Source organism: Topomyia yanbarensis, chromosome 2, assembly GCF_030247195.1.
Source record: "Topomyia yanbarensis strain Yona2022 chromosome 2, ASM3024719v1, whole genome shotgun sequence".
Taxonomy (NCBI): domain Eukaryota; kingdom Metazoa; phylum Arthropoda; class Insecta; order Diptera; family Culicidae; genus Topomyia; species Topomyia yanbarensis.
This window is the reverse complement of record NC_080671.1, coordinates 314,452,632-314,474,362: the sequence shown is the minus strand read 5'-3', so window position 1 is coordinate 314,474,362 and position 21,731 is coordinate 314,452,632. Positions and strand designations below refer to the sequence as shown.

General features: G+C 38.9%; 1 protein-coding gene across 2 annotated transcripts in view; it reads right to left on the bottom strand.

Annotated features, from left to right (window-relative positions):
- Positions 1-14,977, bottom strand: part of LOC131683627 (cardioacceleratory peptide receptor-like) — a 307,350-nt gene extending 292,373 nt beyond the window's left edge. For both annotated transcript variants that reach the window (XM_058965761.1, XM_058965762.1), the window contains exon 1: positions 13,960-14,977. The gene's annotated coding sequence lies outside the window, so the exon portion shown is untranslated. The remainder of the gene's footprint in view (positions 1-13,959) is intronic.
- Between the last annotated feature and the right edge of the window lie 6,754 nt (positions 14,978-21,731).

Genomic DNA, 21,731 nt, shown 5'->3' with positions numbered 1-21,731 from the left:
CGTACCTATGTTTGAACGGCTTGAATTCCCATTGGCTAACGTTGCTACACTGCAGGTCCCCTTTCCGAATGACTGTCTCTCTGTGTCTGCACCTTCAGTTGATGACAGCGAGGTCGCACTCTTGTCTTGCTTGTTTGTGCACCATATTTACATAGGAATAAATACATACAATCACTGCTCTTCTTTCTCCACCGTGTGATATAAATAAAATGCCATTTCTGTAACAGCAAATAAACCAGTGGCGAAACGAAGTCGCTTTCATGTCATGTTACATTTCTGCTGTTGCTTATTAAAGATTGCTATTTAGCTCTTTTGAGAATGTGCAACAAACAAACGAAGCGGTGATAATGACTTTTAACTTTCAACTCGTGCGTCTAGTGTGAATGTGGTCACTGGTCAGCAGAAACTGGCGCCCGAGAAGGATTAAATATGCGTGAAATCAGCGGCGTAGCCAGAAATCTGGATTAAGGGGGGATTTGAAGAAAATCGTAGATTTTTGGAAAATGCTTTAATTTAATGTAAGTATGATAAAGTATTGAAAATTCAAAAACAAAATAATGTAACAGATGCCTTTTATAATTTCTTTTATAGCATGTCAATTAATCCAAAGTATGAAAATACAAAGTGCACTTTTAAAGTAGAATAAATCTTCGAAAACTTTTCTTACGGTCAAGATTACATAATTTCAAAAGCATCAACCTGGAAGAAGCTTTCCAACATAAAAATGCGCATCTTTTGATGTAAAAATATCGGCGATTAAATCTCCTAGAAGTAATAATGGAGAAATAACTCTTCAAAAATAGTAGGAGACTTGGTGTCGTCAGCAAAGTTGTTGATAATGTCATTTTAAATAACTTTGTGGAAAATATGATGGCTACATGCATGCAGTATATGGAGATATTAAGGGATATTTATGAAATTCTCTTAAAAACAACAGATTATTTTATTGTAGGGTTCAGAGACTACCTTGAAAAGAATGTGAGTTATATTGTTTATACACAACAGATTAGATTTATCCATTACAGGAATATCAGAATAAGTTGTTTTAAAGGTTTTCTTTTACATAAAGTTTTTTTCCTCTTTTATTTAACGACATTTAATTAGCAAGGGACTGGAAGGTAAAATATTTTTCAAATATTAAGAGCCATAGTACTAAAGGAAGAGCAAGGATTGAAGTAAGAAAGTTTAGAAAAGCGTGAAGTAGGGTCAATAAGCAAGCTTAGAGTTTCCCGGCTACTTAACTCTTTGTCTTCTGCAACGCATGATCATTTGGCATTAAATGCGAATCACCTGAGTCTGCGGCATGCCCGGAAAGGCGTTAAGTCACTTTAATGACTTATGCTGTCGGAACTTACAAAAAGTTAGGTCACGGAAAACGCAAAATGCTTAGGGTGGAAGTTCGTTGTGACTTAACTTTTTGTCGGTTCCGACAGTACAAGTCATTAAAGTGACTTAACGCTTGTCCGGACATGCCGCAGACTCAGGTGATTAACACCATCATTTTTTGGTGCGTTGTTAACATTCTGAGGTATGGGTGATTTATTCAAAACACGACATATTTTAATCACATAACTCGCAAACAGAGCACTTTGGTTCCACTATGTGCATATAATTAGGAAACTTATAAAAATACCTTTTTAACAAGCTGTAGATTGTCAAAATCCGTTCGCAAGCGGCGATATTAAACATTTCATATTTTTATTGCTCACTTACCAATTTTACATAGCGAAAAATAAAACCGTTACATAAAGAATATTGCTTTACTGGTGTTTTATGGGCCAAACGAAACCGATTTAAAATATCGAATTATGAAAACACATCTACGGCGAATTCGTTTCCGAAAATATTTTGTGAATTTACTCAATAATTAGCTATTAGTCAAAAATCGATATGTAAGTTCATTTCAGAGACAAAACAATATGTAAGTTCACTTCAAAGTATAAATTTGTAGAGTTGATGTACTTATCCGTTGGATTAAGCATTGCGTAAGGTCGGGGGATATATTAATACACAGATCACAAGGTAATCCACCTAGTAGTGAGAAAATTAATTCATATTTATATTATAATCGTGGCATCACCAAGAGCAGCTGTATATCTTGTAATTCTAGTAATAATTTGGCTTTCTTTTGCAAAATTTAGGTTAAACTGGTTTTGGCGCAAAAATTAACGGTTGCAATATTTATAATAAGAAATAGTAAAGAATCAAAATATCGCATATCATACAAAAATAAGGTCACCGCACTAACAATCATTTGCCATTCATAACACGTCCTCCCACCCCCCTCTCTCTTTTTCTCTCTCTATCGATCTTTCTTCGTTTTTTGAGATAAGATCTTCTGCTAATCTGAAATATTTATTAATGTCCAGCTTGACTGGCTGTGGTCCACTAGGAGGTTGATAACTCTATTATCTTTCTCCGGACAAAACTAACCTAGAGGCCGCGTGGCATCCGGCGGGTTGAAGTATGTCAGTTATGGAAATAACTGTCAAATTCATTCCCAAAGGTGGCCGCGTCACTTATGAGAGGCAAAGAGCTTTAGACCGATCAGTCTGACCTCCTTCCTTCTCAAATCAGTGGAACGTTTAATCGACCACTACATTCGGGATGGTAGCTTGGGCGAGCACCCGCTGTATGCAATGCAACATGGATATCAGCGGGGGAAGTCTACTACCACCCTGTTACACAATGTTGTCTACAACATTGAAAAAGCTTTTTCACTAAAGCAATCAAGTTTAGGAGTTTTTCTCGATATTGAAGGTGCTTTTGACAACGTGTCTTTCGAATCCATTTTGGAAGCAGCACGAGATCATGGAGTACCTTCATTTATCACGAACTGGATACACGCAATGCTTAGCAACCGACATCTGTGCTCATCTTTAAGACAAGTAGAGATGAGGAAACTGAGTGTCTGCGGATGTCCTCAAGGTGGTGTGCTTTCACCACTTCTATGGAACCTTGTCGCCGATAGCTTGTTGAGAAAACTAAATGAGCTTGGGTTTCCGACGTATGGTTTCGCCGATGATTATCATATAATGATCACCGGTATTTGCATTAACACACTTTTTGATTTGATGCAACAAGCCTTATGTGTTGTTGAGCGGTGGTGTCTTCATGTTGGACTATCAGTTAATCCAAATAAAACCTCAATGGTGCTTTTCACGCAACGAAGGATTACAATCGGAGCTCGTCCATTGCAGTTTTTTGACTCTGAAATTATTGTCGAAGATCCAGTTAAGTACGTTGGGGTAATTCTCGACTCAAAACTTAATTGGACAGCTCACATCGATTTCAGGATCAAGAAAGCTTGCATGGCCTTTGGCCAATGTAGACGGGCTTTCGGCAAATCCTGGGGACTCAAACCCAAGTACATTCAGTGGATCTACACAACAATTGTTAGACCAATACTGCCATACGGGTGCCTTGTTTGGTGGCAGAAGGGAGGAGTCACGACAATCCAATCAAAGTTAAACCATCTTCAGAGGATGGTCTTGATGGCGATGACTGGTGCGTTCTCGACAACACCTACTGCTGCTCTCGAGGCACTCTTGAACATAAAACCACTACATGTGTTTCTGAAACAAGAAGCACTTTCTTGTGCATACCATCTAAAGGTTACTGGGCTCTGGAACAGTAATCCAATAGATCGTGTAACTAGCCACACAAGACTGTGGCCCCAAATGGTTACTTGGGATGAATATACACTTGCTCCCAGTGACCTTACACTCACATGTAGTTTTCCTACTAAAACTTTCAATGTGAGAATTCCTCTTCGTGAGGAATGGCTGTCTGGCTGGATGGAGCGACAACTTGAAGAATACGTAGTTTGTTATACGGATGGTTCTTTGTTGGAGGGCCGAGCCGGTGCTGGTGTCTATTGTCATGAGATGAGATTAAACCAATCTCATTCGCTTGATAGATACTGTACCGTATTCCAAGCAGAAATCTTTGCGATTCTGTGTGGCGTACAATCCGCACTTCAACAGGGAATTTGCGGTAAAAGAAACTATTTTTGCTCGGACAGTCAGGCTGCCCTGAAAGCACTTAGTTCGGCAGATTCGAGATCGAAATTAGTAATCGCATGTCGAACTCAAATCGAAGAACTTAGCATTTCAAATGCTATCTACCTTCTATGGGTACCCGGTCATTCCGGTATTACTGGAAATGAATGGGCGGACGAATTGGCTAGAGCTGGCGCTGCGACTGATTTCGTTGGTCCAGAACCAGTTCTACCACTGTCAATAAGTTGGATAAAGCACAAGATTCGCTCTTGGGCTACATTCGAACATGCCAACCATTGGCGTAGCTTGCAAACTTGCGTTCAAACAAAGGCTTTTCTGCCGGATGTGAGTCCGAAAATGTCAAGAAATTTGTTGCATTTTTCCAAGCACAACTGCAGTATTCTGGTCAGGGCACTGACTGGACATTGCAAACTCAATTATCACATGGCTACTATTCAGCGCGCTGAGTATTATTCATGTGATCTTTTGTGAATCCGATTACGGAACATAATATCATTTGATATGCAATTTCCCTGTATTAATGCAATTGCGCATCCGGATTTTTGGTTCTCTATACATAGATGAACCTATGTACAGAGAGCTGAAATTTAAGGATATGCTTTTGTTCCTAACCCAGTGTGGTAAAGAGCTATAGTTTTTTAGCCGTATTTGAATGACAATATCTCTTCGGGGGTCTTGTCGTTCTGTTATCTCAATATCCCCTCGAGGGTGTTGATATATCCGCTCACTGTTTGAGTAGAGGTTCTAAATCCCTCCGGGGGTTGGAAGTTTTATTCCTGCTGTTGTAGCACCTGCAGATCGTTCAGCATCACTCCGGGGGTGCAGAATGCTCTGTTTTAATTGTTATGTGTCGTTGTTTTCCTTACCCCTAACCTTACCACTTCCCCAATCCTTCCCATCAGGAAAATGATGAAAAGACGATTCTTGGCAAGGCACAAATCTCCGATCAACATGGGGAACGTGCCATTTGAGCCAGACGCTACTGATTCCTGATTCCTGAACAATCATTTGCCATTCATAACACGTCCTCCCACCCCCTCTCTCTTTTTCTCTCTCTATCGATCTTTCTTCGTTTTTTGAGATAAGATCTTCTGCTAATCTAAAATATTTATTAATGTACAAGCTAATTTTATGTGCGCGATGTTATTCTGTACGTTTAAGAAGACAAATATATTTTTTGTCTGCTGTTACCCTTTCCATAGTTTAATTAAATTTAACATTACATATTCACAACATCGCCTTGATGTCAAAAGAAAGGTTACAGCAAATTTTATGGGCCTTTTAAAAAACCAATTGTTATTGATGGAGAAACGCGAATAACTTATGAAAAGGTCGTAATAAAATAAAATTATTCTGTTGTTAAAACAAAATTCAAAATATCTCCAGAACAACTACATTTCAGAAAAATTTTGTAGCATGAATTATAAAAATACGTCAAAAGTTGTTTCTAGGAAAACTATTTTATTGAAATCTTCTCGAAAATCCAAATACACCGAAAAAGTTTCTTTTACTTTTGTAAAATGATAAACATTAGATTATTGACATTTTATGATGAGGTAACGCGAATAACTTTAAAAAGGGCATAAATTCCAAACATCTGGACAACTATCGCATTTTGGAGGATTTTGGATAAATGCATTTGATTTAAGGTGATACTTAGAATTCTATTCTGTAATAAAATTACAGTTTTGGTATGACATAAAATTACAGTTTTGGTATGACATTTAAAAACATGTGTAAAGTTATTGTTAGAAAAACCTTTTACCGATAAGTTTTCCATTATGCAATCACATTCAAAATATTTCTTTTCTCTTTAGGTTATTTTTGACAAATTATAAAAAAATAAAAAATGGGCTTTAAAACTTTTTACATATTCTTTCGAGAAAAATGGCACAACATTTTTCTCAGCGCATATTTTTTTTCGTACGGAAATATTCATTCCCTGTATCTCGTTCTCAGATAGTTTTGCTGTATAAAATACAGTAATCGAACAAAAAATATTTTAAGGTAATGCACCTAGAAACGCCTACCCCCTTGTGAAAAATTGTTCTTGCATCAAAATATTTCGATTGGCAGACAAAATCATGCAGATACATAAACCGAACCCAACTACAAAGTTTTGTTCGAATCGGCGATGGCCATATTTTGCGGTCGACCGGTTTCTCACGGAATCCCTCAGGTGACAAAAATTAAAAACTACATCAACTCCAATTAACTTGGTGGTGCTAATTTCATATATCTTACATTTGAAACATCTTAAAACTAGGAGACTACAATTTTGAGATTTTTTTAAAAGATTCAAGCGGAAAAATTTTACAGCCTGTTACTGGGAATGCAGTTCGATATACAAGAAAGGGACCATTGTTTTTTTAAGAGTACACTTAAAACCATTCGATAAAGAAAATAACAAAACAAATTCTTGTTTTCCTAATTAGTTGATTTCAACAGAAAAATGAAACACGTAACTAAATTTTCTCTTAATTTTGCGAGATTCTCAAATAATAGTTATTGAAAATTATTATTGATTTTTATTCAAGACGCACATCATACGAAATGACAGCAAAGTAGCCAAGATGCACACCTTACTGAAATACATCAAGGTAGCGACAGCAACTATGTTCATACACGCAAGCGTTACAAGCTGAAACAAGCGTTTCAAGTTTTAGTTCAGGTAGGCTTTTTAAGTTTCGTGCTAGGCTGAAACGTTCGTTTCCAGACTGAAACTGACAGCATCAAACCAACAACGTTGGATTATTGTTTTAAACAAAAAATTAGTTCGCCCAAATATTAACTAGACGAAACCAAAAACTCAACTAATTTTTTAGTTGAAATTGTGATGAATCGGTTTTCCGTGTAAGTGGGGGAGGGGTTCTGTAAGGTAAATATTTATTAGGACTGGTGATTCAGTTTTTTAGGCAAAGATATTATCGAACTAAATTTAGAAAAGGACATTCAAAATTAATTTTTGTTTCAACGACTTATGCTTGGAAATTTAAAAATAGAGGTGTGAGTAGACACGACGACAGGGAGAAAGAGCAAAACTTGCAACTTTCAGGTAAGCGGAAGATCAGTACCATCGATTAAGAGCCTCAGGCTACCATAACGTAAGAACCGGGCCGACGGGTGGTGTTCTTCGGACCCGCAGAAAATCTCTCAAAGGGTGTCGGTCCATCAGGTCGATTACGTTTCAAATTTATTTTGAACGGGCGTAGTGGTAAGAGCGAAGACGTTCACTAACACTTTGATACTGATCGGCTCCACAAGGCAGGACAGGGCATTTCTAAAAACGAAAAATAAACAGAGAGGGGTTATAAAGAGATATTTACCGTTTTTGTAAAGTTATAAATAAGGGACATATAGAGGAGATCGCCGTTGCCAGGATATCCCGAATCGGGATATAAGGTGGTCTACTTCAGGTCCGAAGGGAATCCTTAAGTTGAGACCTGACGCCACAATATCCGGCGCACAGCCAGACAACGTGCCCGATGTCGTGATAGCTATCGGCAGAAGCACGCAGACTACTCTCTGCATTCCCAGTTCGTCACAAACGCGCAACCAACGTGTAATGGTTGGACATAAGCCGGGACATCGCATGAATGAAATTCCCGACACACATCTAAACCCTTATGAACCCCCCAAGTAGAAACTTTTAGGGTGAAAAAAATTGTTGAAATAAATTTATAAAATAAACCAGAAGTGCGTTCTTTCAATCAAAAGAAAAGCCAGTTTAAAAGCTTGATTAAAAGAAAGGGAACAGCAGTGTGAAAATCAATCCAATCTAAAACCAATGATGTTAATGCAATGAATTAATCCTCGCACATAAAAAACAATCTAAAGAGTAGGTTCTTCACCACGGTTATCTAAATTTATCTGATTCAAACGTTACCCAAAAATTGCGTAAAAAATAAATTTTATCTAGTTTTTCGTAGTTGATGATTTTCCACATTTGTTGGTTTAATGCGTTGCGTGTAATTTGCGGCAACCGTGTGCGGAATTCTAATCGGCGCAACAAATGATTCTGCTTACATTCTACTGTTATTATAGTTTATTATTGTGACATGATAAAATTGCTAGCTAGTAGAGCTATTTGTAAAATCCTATAAATTTTGATTGATTTTTAATAACAAATTGGAGTTAACGTATGCCTTAGATACGCGGAATTATGGGCCTGTACGGTATTATAATTATTATTTTTCGTATGGGACCAACACAATTTTCTATTTTTTCACAACTCTTCGGAACAAACATCTACAATGTTACACTGAATTTTGAAAGTATGTGTATAAATTAGACGATTGGTAGACTTTTCTGGAAATCGATGAAAAGTCATATGGACTGATATACTTTTATGGACAGTGCACGAGTGGCCCAACCTTGACGTCACGCATTTTTAATAGTTTAACCCATTCATGCCCATGTTTTTTGTGGACAACAACGTTTTTAAACAGCTATTACTTTTTATTGATGCAAGATTTGTGCAAAAAAAAACAAGTAAGGCTAATAAATGTGACTATTGCCTTTAATTTGAGCATTACCAATTACAAGAATCAGCTCTAGAACTGAAGTTATTGCAATTAATCTGATTGGATTCCGATGGAGCAGTGCTGCCAGGGACAGTTTACGTTGACGACGGATAATGAATTTTTCATATATCTTCGTTATGTTGCAATAATTTTGAAAACTGATAAAACTTGTTAATTTAGACTGTGTATGGCTACGTTTTCCAGGCAATTGGACTATTGTAAATATTCTAGGAGCATTGTATTGAGCATTGGAAGGTAAAAATTAAGCAACTTCTAGCACTGCAAGGGAAACACCTATCTTTATGAAAAAAGGCTTTTCGTGTTTCTTTATCTCACCGTTCTCAAGAAAAACTAGTTTTGAAACCCTATATGCACTAGAAAAAAGTTGGGCATGAAAGAGTTAATACTACAGACGAACTAGTTAGGGAACAACATTTTCCCTTGCGGAACTTAACCGCATAATAGAAACATCGTTTTAGTCCAAGTTTTGAGTAGTTTTTACGATTATTGCAAAACTTTTCGGCCAACCAAAAACAAAACGAAAACTCGAAGTTTTTTACAGAGAGACATACAAGCAATGTTCGGAAAAGTTCCCTGTCATTGATAATTATAATTCCACGCTGAAATACAAATGGCAGCACATGCCATATACGAGAATTTGCCGTGCCCTAATCTTGACAGTGGCCCAACTCAGACGACATACCCCTACAAAATACACATCGTTGAGCTCGAACTATGGCACTTTGTTTCGAGCGTTGTTGCAGGATGCCAGATCAAGCTATAACTACTGCAGAGTTCCAGATCAAGGTATTACTCTATCTTTTATCGATCACAATTCATTGCTTCAATCATAAGTGTTAAAAATTGTACTAATTTCCCCACATCTACAAACCACCTGCTGAGGAACTACATTGCTCACTGGTGTTTCCAGATCCGAACAGTTCCGCGAGTTGATCATCCGTCGATAGCCCATCTTTTTCCCTCCGACAAACGCCAATGACAAAGCGTTACCAAGAAACCTCGGGAGTAGTAATTCTCCACACCCGTGCAATCACACCAAAACTGATAGGCATCCCCATACATTGATGAGCACTGATTCACAAAACACATACGTGGTGCAGCTTCTTCACTTAAAACTCCAGAGAAGATTCCAAAACCCGTTGACCAACTTTTCAAGCCCTAATTTCACTTTGTTACTTCATTTCACAATTAACACTAGATAATTTCGAAAAAAAATCAGACTAGCTTAGAGTTGTAGCAATACTCCAACGGCCGGCTGTTTTGGAGTTCAAATTGCAGCAGTTTAGGGACAACAACTCTCAATGGCCGGCCATCCAGAGTTTAAACACAAGAAAAACATAACTAAATATCTCTTTCCTCTGAGTATACGTGCACTCCGAGACTAACCATCCCACCGCATAAAAATATATTAATTTCATGGTCGCATTGCCTGCTTGTGGCGAATCCTAGACCTATACCTGTCCTTTAATCCAACTCCGTAATACCTATGGAAGCGTCGCTGAGTCGGTGGCCTTCCTTAAGTAGGTGTTACATCAACATTTCCTACCCTATCCTAAGTATCGGTGAAGATGGTCGTGGCCAGCAATAACGATTTTCATGTTATTGGTTTACGTAACTCAAAAGAGATAAAGTTCATTCCCGATCATTTATCTTACAAGCAAGATGAGTTGAACTACCTATAGGCAACATGATAATCGTTAGTATGCAATCTACGAATAGCACCGTGCTTCGCAACGCAACGCAACGCAACAAACCACCTGCAAAATCAGGTTTTTTTGGGAAATTTCGATAATTTGTTCTTTCAAACAATTTCTACAGTGGTGATATATTCCTCTTTTGGGGGTAAACTGAGGTCGATTTCGACGCAAGTTCTACCATCAATTACGAATAGTTTTTGCGGTGACACTTCGGTTTCTGGTCTCTTGAACCTTATAAACATGAGTCCAGAATGTTGACAATAGTGACAGACATATATTAATTGCTTTGTTTATCGTTGTTTTGGGATTGTTTCTGTTTGGAGAATTTTCAAAAATATTATTCAATTTTCAGTGACCATTTTATCAGTCATCTCACGTCTTCAAAATTATTCAAATTACATATTACATTTTAAACAAACGGATTTCACCTTATTCAAACATAATTTTCCTTTATTAGGAACATAGAGATAGATTCCTACGTAACACTATTATGTCTCTACTGAAGAATTTGCCGTAATTAATTTATGATGAGGCTACACCGTTTTCCTAGTATTTATCAACTTGTGAAAGTGATGCAATTTACTGCTGTGGTCTACATAGGAAACCGCACAATGTCAAAAATTGAAATTATTTCTTTTGCTTCCAAGAACTATCATATAACGGCACAGCACTCTTAACGCTTGTACGCGTAAGCTCATTAGGTGCTTCGAGTCTTTATTTGAACCGTGACAATCTAATGGTCTGAATTTATCGATGCACACCTTACCGGTTAAGTGGCAATAAAAAATTCTATGTCTATATCTGGAACCCCGGTAGCTTCGGGAGAAGTCGTTAGCTACACCATACACCATATTAAATGATGGCATTTAAAAGTTTTGATTTGCTAATCCAAATTTGATGATAAAAACACTGGCCACGATTGTTGCTTTTGGCTACCCCATCCTATCAATATATATAATATATATCCTATCAATAGCTTCAAATATTTAGGACTTCACTTAGACCCCACACTCTCCTGGATTGAGCATATAACATCTATAGAGAGAAAAGTTGCATTGTTATGTGGGGCTATCCATAAAGTATGCTCTTTTGTTCCCCAGCATGTACTTCTAAAATTTTATTATGCGCGCATCCACTCATTGCTGAACTACCTTGTATCTGTGTGGGGCCGTGCCAGTATTTCGAATCTGAAAAAGCTACAAACGCTTCAAAACAGATGTCTTAAAATTATTTATAAAAAACCATTTATGTACCCTACTATTTTGTTATACAATAATAATGCCCATAACATTTTACCTTTGCTTGGGTTGACTAACTACCAAACAATAATGTACATCCACAATGCTTTGCATAATACTATTGCTCATAATAATCTAGAATTTACAACAGGCATTCGAGCTCACAGCACCAGACAAGCCAATCATTTATTATACTCCAGAGTATCCACGAACCTTGGTCAAAGACGCATTTCTTTCATCGGACCTAAGCTATTCAACCAGCTTCCTACGGATTTAAAGCAAATAACATGTCGCACTCGTTTCCAAGCAAAATTGAAACTAATTTTAAAAAATAAAATAGGAGAATTTTTAATATAAACTTCGTTCACCACCAATCGAGCTTATTCCTTTAGATATAATTGGTTAACATTTTTTAAATAAAAACAATTGATAAATGCATTTTTTATAGCAATAAGTAATAAATAAATTTAAATTATTATGAGCTTCCTGCAAAGCTACGATGGGACCCTTAAAAGGATTCTTTTCCGCTGGGTACTCGCCGTAGCTTCTTGTCAAATTTTGTGTTTTGTCGGTCTCGTATTGTTTTTTTTTGTTCTCAGCGTTTCCGCGATTCGTAACTTTGTTTTGTTGTGCTGACCTTTTTTTTGTACGCTGAGAACTGATGTGTCCACTACCAGGGGGCTCCGTTTGTGAGCTTTTTGGTGTGGGGGTAAGAGGCGGGCTATTAAAAAAAAAAATATATTAAACAACATCATTGATATTGCGAATTAAGATAACTGCTGGTCATAAAAATGAGCTACGGTCACATTCACCATTTCTGATTGTTTCCTATTTCTTAGAATAGATCAAAATATAATATTCATCAAACCCAATAGATAAGCCAAACAAATTCTTGAAACCGGTCAATAAAATTGCATTCTATTGTATTATCCAAAACCTGTTATTCCTAGTGGCGATATATTATATAACGTTTTGTTTATTCCTTTTTTGCTCTATGATTGAAACGTCGGAAAAAGGTTCATGTCGAGTAATTTATAAGCAATGTAATGTAAACTTAACAGTATAATAGATTAAATTAGTTATGGAATTCACGTATCGACTTCGTCCCATAAGAATCCGACACTAACTTAGTGACAGGACTAAGCTAGAGCAGGATTGTCGCTAGTTGCACAATCTAAAACACTATTCGTGTTTCTGAACAAACTCCTAGCCCTACGTGATGTCTAGCAGGAAAAAGAATTAGTATCGGCTTCTGATGAGACGAAGTCGCAAATTCCATAACTAATTTAGGTGCTATTCACGCGCAAAGATGGGTTTAAAAAAATTCTTCTTAAGGGGCGTCTGGTGTTGAGGGCAAAAATAATCGACTTTTTTATCCGCTTAATTGTTAGTATTGAACCTCTAGAAAGGTCTCTCGAAATCTCGGTGGCCACACGGAACTTCTTTTGTTTTAAACAGCCATGCATTCTACGCGCGTATTTTCTATAACACACGCAGATTTTCATCTATCGGCAAGAATTTTCGAAAAACTGACAGCGATAAAAATTCAGTGTAAACGAAACACTCTAAACTACTTTTACCCAATTTTTTATACCCAATGGGTAAGATTCTACAGTGTTTTTTCCGTGATGCAATTTGATGTGGGGCACCCTTTAATAGCGTTTTTCTCGAATCAGCTTTTTCAATTTTTTTCCAAATTGGCGAACACGATAACTCAAAAACTAATCAACGAATTGACTTTTTTATGAGGATTCCCAATATGTGTAGCGGCTACACTGTAGCCTGTCGATGAACCATAGAAAACTGAATTAAAAAAAAATTCTCTGAAAATGAGCGAATTTTAAAATATGAGATTTTTCTGTTTTCATGAAGCCATTTTCCAAAACTCCGTGGCGCTCCTCGACTTGGAAATGATTAGACGTCTACTCTTGGAACGCTCGTTTGTGTGGCTCTGTGTGACTGAAAATAGTTTAACATTACACAAACGATCTGTTGTTAGCTTGCCTTCAAAACCGTTAAATAAAATCACTTTCTTTTTAAGCACTTTACACCAGACACTCCCCTTAATGGAGAAATTCGATTGCACTCAACTTTTAAAAGTTATCTATATAATAAAAATATAAACTTTTAAATTGTGTACTGGGAATAATTCAAAATTTTCATCGCTTTACAGATGGCAATGGCTTTCGCGTAAAATAAATATGTTTAGTTTTGTTTAATTTTCGACTGTATTGATTGCAGCCAAATGAATACACTGTCTTGTCTTTAGCAAGAGAAGAAATGACAACGAATCATAAACATTTTCAAACTGTTCTTCTGGCGAATGTTTCCGAATAAGATCAGGCATGTAGACTAATTTTTTCTCACGCTTGAAGACCAAAACATTCCAGAAATGCTCGTGAATATCATGCCTAGTTGAATAAAATATTTACACAACAATCACTAAATATAAACTAACCTTTGAAACAATCACAGCTGCACCGACCAGATAGTTTCACAGAAAAGGAGCTTCTTCATTCTTTTACCCGAGCATTTTCCCGCAACCGCTGTAATGCATATTTCTGTACACTTCTGTTTGTGGACTATTCTTTTCGCATACATTTTCACACTTTCAGCACAGTTTGAGTGGCATACAATGTCTTGCCCCTGTCATATTTCTTTTTGCTTCACTACGCAGAATAATGCCATGCACTACAGAACCACCATCTATCGCACTTTCTCACTAATGCCACCCGCGCCGAACTGTTACTGCTATTATTTTCCATTTTTATCATTCCAACACGAAGTGGCTTTAATCACCAGTGCAACCGGTAGGCACATCGCCGTGAACCTAACACTCTGCCTTTTTCCGCTCAGCGGGAATGCACGCATCCAATAAATTGAGTCGTGGTAAATTACGCTTAGCGCCGCTGTCCCAGTCACGCCACGAGCTCACGCTGTGCCTGTTTGTTGTGACGCTTACTGTGACACTAAGCGTTCGCCAAAATACACAACAATAAATTTCCCTCCCCAAACGACTCTCACTTTCATCTCCGCCTGATTGACGCTGATTCACACAATCATACTGCCAAGAATTTCAAATTTCCTCCCCCTCAAACAGCAGCAGCAGCAGCACAAAGTAATTTTTCCCACCCTCATATTGCCACTACACCGTGGTTTCTTGGTTTTTTGTTTTTCTTCTTTTCAATTTTTCCGACCACAATATATTAAACCGCAACCGATAGCAGCAAGATAAAGATACGCCAAAAGGTTCACTGTTAATAGGAAAACTGGATGGCAATTTAGGGTACGAATTTTCCTCCCAACGTTAACCGGGACGGACAAAGTGTTTACTTGGCCCGACGCAATCCAGCACGCAAAGTCGTCGTCCTTTTCATTCGGGACTGTCCCCGCAAGTCGAAGAATATACCCGTTCGCAAGACCGAACCGTTGCTTCCGAGTGGCGGAGTCCAACTGACTGTACCGTGTGGCTCGCCGAAAATGAGCAAAAAAATGTACGTAAGGCAGAAAGCAAAGCATGTGAGCTTTACGACGCGGCATCGCAGCGAGACCAACTTTTGAGAGATTCCCCCGCCTAACAAAACCTTCTCGCTTCTGTCCAGTGTACGTCTTGGAACCGAACTGCTTGCAATGAAAAACGTGAAAATATGCTCGTAGAAAGAAAATGTATGAATGAACCGCCGGCGAGTATACGACGCAAGACCCTTGAGGCCAAACTCCCAACAATTTGTTCAAGATACAAACACGCGGACAGTGCAACATCACCCGCGCCACTGAGTTTCCCCGGACCACGTGTCGCCATCGGCAAATTGTCGTTGTCATCAAAGCAACGAATGCAAGGAAAATTGGATTCCTAGTAAAAGCAATGCTTTTGGTCGACAAGCTGAGATGCTGTGCACGACTGGTCGACTCGGACTCTGGCAAATTTTACGCGTTCTCCATGTAGGCACTTTGCATTTATGGCGACACATTCTTTGGAAACGTTTTGATGGTCGGTCATTTCAAATATCAAAGTACTAAATCATCCTGTACTTCTATCTTAGTACTAACTTGAAACTTACAGATAAAATAGTAACCGTACCTCAAGGGAAATCATAACAATTTTCACGATTCTGTTTGTCATCAATCACGGAATTGCTATTTGTGAAATTTATTTTCCATGAAACATTTTCAAAGCATATTAACAAATAGCGGAACGTTCTCCAAAGACGATGTTATGCTCATAGATGAGAAATACTTCCTCAGCGTCACCGATTTCCAAACCTCCCCGGGGACGGGCAGTCACCTCTAAAGTTGTTGATGCATCGCGTCAGACCGCATAACCGCTGTATCGACGTGAAACTGAGAATAATTGGAAAATAACTGCAAGTAAGCACGATAAAAACAAAAAGTAAGGGTAAATTATTGACAGCATGTTGTGTTGTAAAATCTATGCTAGGGTGGCAGTCGGGAGGATCGCGTGGGTTTATTCTATGCCCTCGACCTGCTGGTCAAGCCACGGCAGGTCACGTGAGGCTGGGTCCTACAACGACCTAATAACTACCGTAGCTCGTACTGGAGACTCTTACGGCTCAAGGTCAGCTTTGCTCACTGGGCTTCGCTAATCAGTCCAGTTAAAGAGTCCGTTGGATCGATGGGAGGGTATTGGGTTACGCTGAACAAAGTTCACGCGTTCGAGTGTGCGGTCTGACCGCTCTCCGATGCAAATTTTTTCTAAACGGTAAGACCTCCAACGATAATAAAACTAAGGATCACGGGTCTTGATATTAAGGAATTTGAGAATGGAGAGTTTAATTTTTCGATCATCATAGCGAACTGTGGCATAGAAAACGTGCATACTCCCATACATGAGTCAGTCTATTTCGGGACTATGAGATTATAAATAGAGGTTCCACATGTCTGCTTGAGTTAGTCGGTGCTCGCATGCCAAACGAGCAACATGATGGCTATATCGTCCGGACGCTACAATAAGCTATGAATTTTCCGCAGCGGTAGCATTAATTCGCACACAGTTAAACCGTGTACGTTCCTCAACAACACATAAGGCTTGTTGCATCAAATCAAAAAGTGTTCATGCAAATACCGGTGATCATTATATGATAATCATCGGCAAAACCATACGTCGGAAACCCAAGCTCATTAGGTTTCCTCAACAAGCCATCCAACATCCTCAACAAGCCATCGGCGACAAGGTTTCATAGAAATGGCGACAGCACACCACCTTGAGGACATCCGCAGACACTCAGTTTCCTTATCTATACTTGCCTTAACGATGAGCACAGATGTCGGTTGCTAAGCATTGCGTGTATTCCGTTCGTGATATACGAAGGTACTCCATGACCTCGTGTTGCTTTCAAAATGGATTCGAAAGACATATTGCCAAAAGCACCTTCAATATCGAGAAAAACTGCTAAACTTGATTGCTTTTGGGAAACAGCTTTTTCAATTTTGTAGACAACATTGTGAAACAGGGTGGTAGTAGACTACCCCCACTGATATGCATGTTGCATTGCATGCAGCGGGTGCTCGCCCAACCTAACATCCCGAATATAGTGGTCGATTAAACGTTCCACTGATTTGAGAAGGAAAAAGGTCAAACTGATCAATCTGAAGCTATTTGCCTCCTCATAAGTGACGGGGCCACCTTTGAGAATGAATTTTACAGTTATTTTCCGCCACGCTAATGGAATGTATCCTGTTGCAAGACTACAAGTTAGAACCTTTTTTAAAATATGCTTGAAATGTTCATATCCTCTTTGTAGTAGAACTAGAATGATTCCTCCTTTTCCCGCTGACTTAAATGGAGCAAAACTTTCAATCGCCCATTTGATCGATTCGGTTGTCACGAAAAGAACTCAGTCGTCAGTGATGGCTCGGTACAGCCTGGAAAGTATGTGTGTCAAAAAGACAGTTGAGTACTATATCTTCGTCAGACGAGTATTTACCATTAACAGTTCTAATCAAACTGACATGAAAGTCTTTCTTTTTCGAAAGGAACTTATTTAATCTACTAACCTCGTTGAGAATTGAGACATTGTGCAGAGGCTTTCCAACCACGTCGCTCAGAGGGTCGAAGGGCATTTCTGTATGCTTTGCGAACCAACTTAAGTGCTTTCGACCCGCCCCTGCGTCTGCGATTCCAATCTCTTCCACATAACTTTTTTAGTCGAATAAGTTCGGTATTCCACCAAGGTGTTCCTTTACAAGCACGCATAACTCAAATCGGACAATCATCATGGTATGCTGCTACTATGAGTGAGCTTGCTTTATCCAAACCCTCATCCAAGTCACTTTAAGATTCAATCGTTGGAAGATACCCAGATTACGATATGTGACGATATCTAGCGAGACATTTAGATGATCAAAGACAATGTACTTATGATCAGATAACGATGGTTCGAGCTCGTTTGGTACGAACCAATTTGCCAACTCATGCGTAATACCACCAGAGCAGAGACTTACATCTAACACCTCTTCTCTGCCAGCTCGTGCAAATATTGGGCGGTTTCCTACATTAAGAATGTGCAGATTTGCACTACTTAGGTATTCCATTAATTCGGTGCCTCTCAAATTGATATCTGAGCTCCCATTCTGTACCATTTCTGTCACCCACATATGATACAACCCTTTTAAAATCATCAGAAGGTAATGGTTCATTATGCAGCAAACATGTCGAACAATAGACAACATCAACAGTCATATTTACAGTGACAACCAGGGATGCCAACGGTACCGATAAACTACATTTTTTTCGGTATATTTACATTTGTACAAGCCGTACAGCCCGCTACAGCGACGCATCACTACAGCTCTTGTCAGAACGGTAGCCACACCGAGTACATTTCCCGTACAGCAGCAGAATACATTTTTGTTTTGCTGCTGTACTCCGACTGCTCGGTGAAAGTGTGGCATAGTAAAGTTTGTTCTCTCGCTTTGTGCATTTTTCTCTCCATAGTCAAAGGGAGAGGCCCGCACACGAAAGCGTTGATGCCGGCCGTGGCGTAAATAAGCCGCATTCATTGTCGTAATTTTTGAATAAAAATATTAAAAAGATTGAAAATATTAAAAAATGTAAAATAAGGAAAGAGAAGCTGTACCGCTCGCGTCTGGTGGCTGTACCGGGGACAGTAGTTTTTTGCCATGTTACTGCTTTGCACACAGGCAGCCGTACAGCGCTGGGCGTCCTGCACTAGCGAATGACAGCAGCATCGAGAGAGAAATGAGAATGTAGGCAGAAAAATTACAGCCGCAGAAAAGGTAGGCATTTTGCATCCTTGGTGACAACACAAATATCGCGAGTTGTGAGGTTGGATATAAGACATGCGTCAATAGCACTATTTGCAATTTTACATGCACGAGGTATTTCACGTGGATTTGTCATGCCATTTTTGATGAAAGCTACGATCACGGAGTTAAGTAGCTTTCCAACAAAACAAAACTATGTAAGCTTTTCCTTCCTGCACAAGGTGGGATAGATTCATAGTTGCTGTACGTTTATGCTGAAGTTTAATTTGTCCTACTCTAACCACACTCGATTACACATTTCACCATCCGCACTTGTTGTACAGCAACTAGAAGATACCAAGCACGTTGGAGTATGGCGAGCCCCGAAATGGGTATTAGGGACATGACCATCATTTCAATCCCACGATTTGCGAAGAAACAAACGTCCACTGTGTCAGAGATTCGCGTAACGCAGCAAGGGTAAAACCAACGATACTCCGTACGCGACTGGCATATTTTAGTCCTGCCAGTCATTCAGACCTCGGCACGGATAAACACCTTGCTTGAGGACTCCTGTTTTCAGTCGCCTCTTACGACATGGAAGCTGAACCCAGTGGATCAATTCTTGGTTGAGATATTTCAATCCGCCGGTTGCCACACGGCGTCTAAGCTGGCTTTGTTCATAGAAAGATAGTAGACTGTTTTCTATCTCCTAGTGGATACCAGCCTCAGCGTCATTTTTGTTTAATGCGATCTGACCAATAGACAACATGGTAATGCAATCCGACCAAGAGACAACATCGATTTTTTTTATAATCACATATTTGCAAGCATTAGTATTTTCTATCGCTCAAATTTCTTAGGGTATATTGAGCAGAGTAGAATTTTATATAGGAGTTTCAAAGTAAAATTGAAACGGAAACAATTACATATCCATCTGATTTATTTTATTATTTCGATTTATTTTATTATTTCGAACTGATATATGCCGCTGTTTTCTTTGTTGCTTAATTTGAAACACGTTTATAACTTCTATGGTTAAGTTTTTGATCCATAATTGTAACCGTAAAATATAAAACTGAAAATTTCCTAACTAGAACTTGCTATCTTCGGCAGAAAATTTTGCGGGTGTTCTATTGGGAATGTGCGAAGCCGACCAACTATTGCGAGGTATTAAGAAGAAGAGGTGTTAGACATAACGCTTTGTTCTGAAAGAGTTTCGCACATCCTAGAAATTGACAGGTTCCAACTGAAACTTAACCGTCTCTACCCGATTATAAATATATATTTTTCGATCATTTTGATGTCACCTTCAGTGTCTACAGTGTCAGTCTACAAACTGGGACCTTTTAAGCATAAGCATAAGCATAAGAGATAGCCCGTAGTTGCTACTCCGTTATTGACCAGAACCAGATTAGGTTGCAAAATGTTCATTGGAACAACATGTTTGGGAATAACATGATGAGCCACATTGTACAATCTATTCTGATCCCTGCATGCTGATCAATACCGACGCCGGCCACGTCCGAATGCAGATCTTCTGGGAAAGGAAGGAATGTTAGTCCGATACATGTTGCTACTAGAGACCGAGGAATCCTCTGCATCTCCACATGTATCACGGGAATGGGAGAGTAGTTAGTAGCGTTATCATGTAATAATTGCTCTGGGCAGCCGGCTGCCGAGAATTTGGGAAATTTATCATTTGTTGTATTAATACGATTAGCAAAATAAGCAACTTGAACTCCGGAAAACCGGCCATAAAGAGCACTGCTTATATTTCTTAATAATATTCAATAACGCGACGAATTTTTTCGTGGTTTCTATCGTGTCGGTGCTGATTTTATCGTTCGAATAAAATGAGGAATCTTATACAGAAGGTTCATCAGACTCTTCCATAGGTGTCGCGAAGTTGGTGTTCTAGTATTCGCTCCATGCAAGCGATGCGACCAGTACATAGTTTATTAGGTAGTAGTTTAGTAAGTTTTCGAGAACACGATCGCTCGAAAAATAAGATCTTGTTTAGTTTTTGGTTCTTTTTAAACTCTGGGTAGCCGGCTACCGAGAGTATCCTGTTTTCTAAACAAAAGCATTTGCAACTCCACACAACCGATCGTGGGAGTGTTGCCTAGAAAAGCTAATCTTATCTGCATAATAGGCCGGATCACTATTTATTGCGACATTATTTAGACTAATTTCGCTATACCTTCTCCACAATATATTTTTTGGGTTGCAAACTACCGAGTGATAACACGTTATACACACAAAGAGTTATGATAGCTCGAAATGTTATAAATCAACGAAAGTATTTCCTATTTCTAATATCGGATTGTTTGCGAAATACACGTATACGAACGATTATATCGAACATTAAAGGGAAATACAGAGGATCGTTAACCTGATGCACGGGTTTGGCACCAATAACGGAACTTGAAATTAGATTCATTAAAACAGACGCGGCGAATATTCGGTGCGTATTGACCCGCGATCATCGATACTAGTCAAATTAAAGTCTTATTGGAGCTGATTTCCAAACAACTATTCATTTTTACGGTATTGTTTTCTCCGCTAGATCTGTTCGCACCCTCTCATTCTGCTACTATTGGCAGAAGGCTGATAGCACTCCGTCGTCGCCGGTCTAAGGACCAAATACCATTAATAAACTTAGACTCGCGTGCAGGCATGAGATAGAAATGAAAGCTAACCAATGAACATGACAGCAAAACACTTATTCTTCGTGCTGACATAACTGAAGGTAATTGCTTACCGGTCCCCGATTCCTCTCGCGAATTGTCAATTCTCAAACCTCATACATGATTCAAGTCATCATTCCACTCAAACAAGGCCATGTGTTTTCCCTAAGCACATTGAATGCTCTTTGGATCAGTTCCCCCGTTGGTAAAACAAACCCTAAAGAAACATAGAACTTAGTTTGCTCAGTCCAAAGAAAAGTTTGCCGACCGGCAGATACGTGTTCCCTTACAGTGCCATCACATCAACGAACACCCA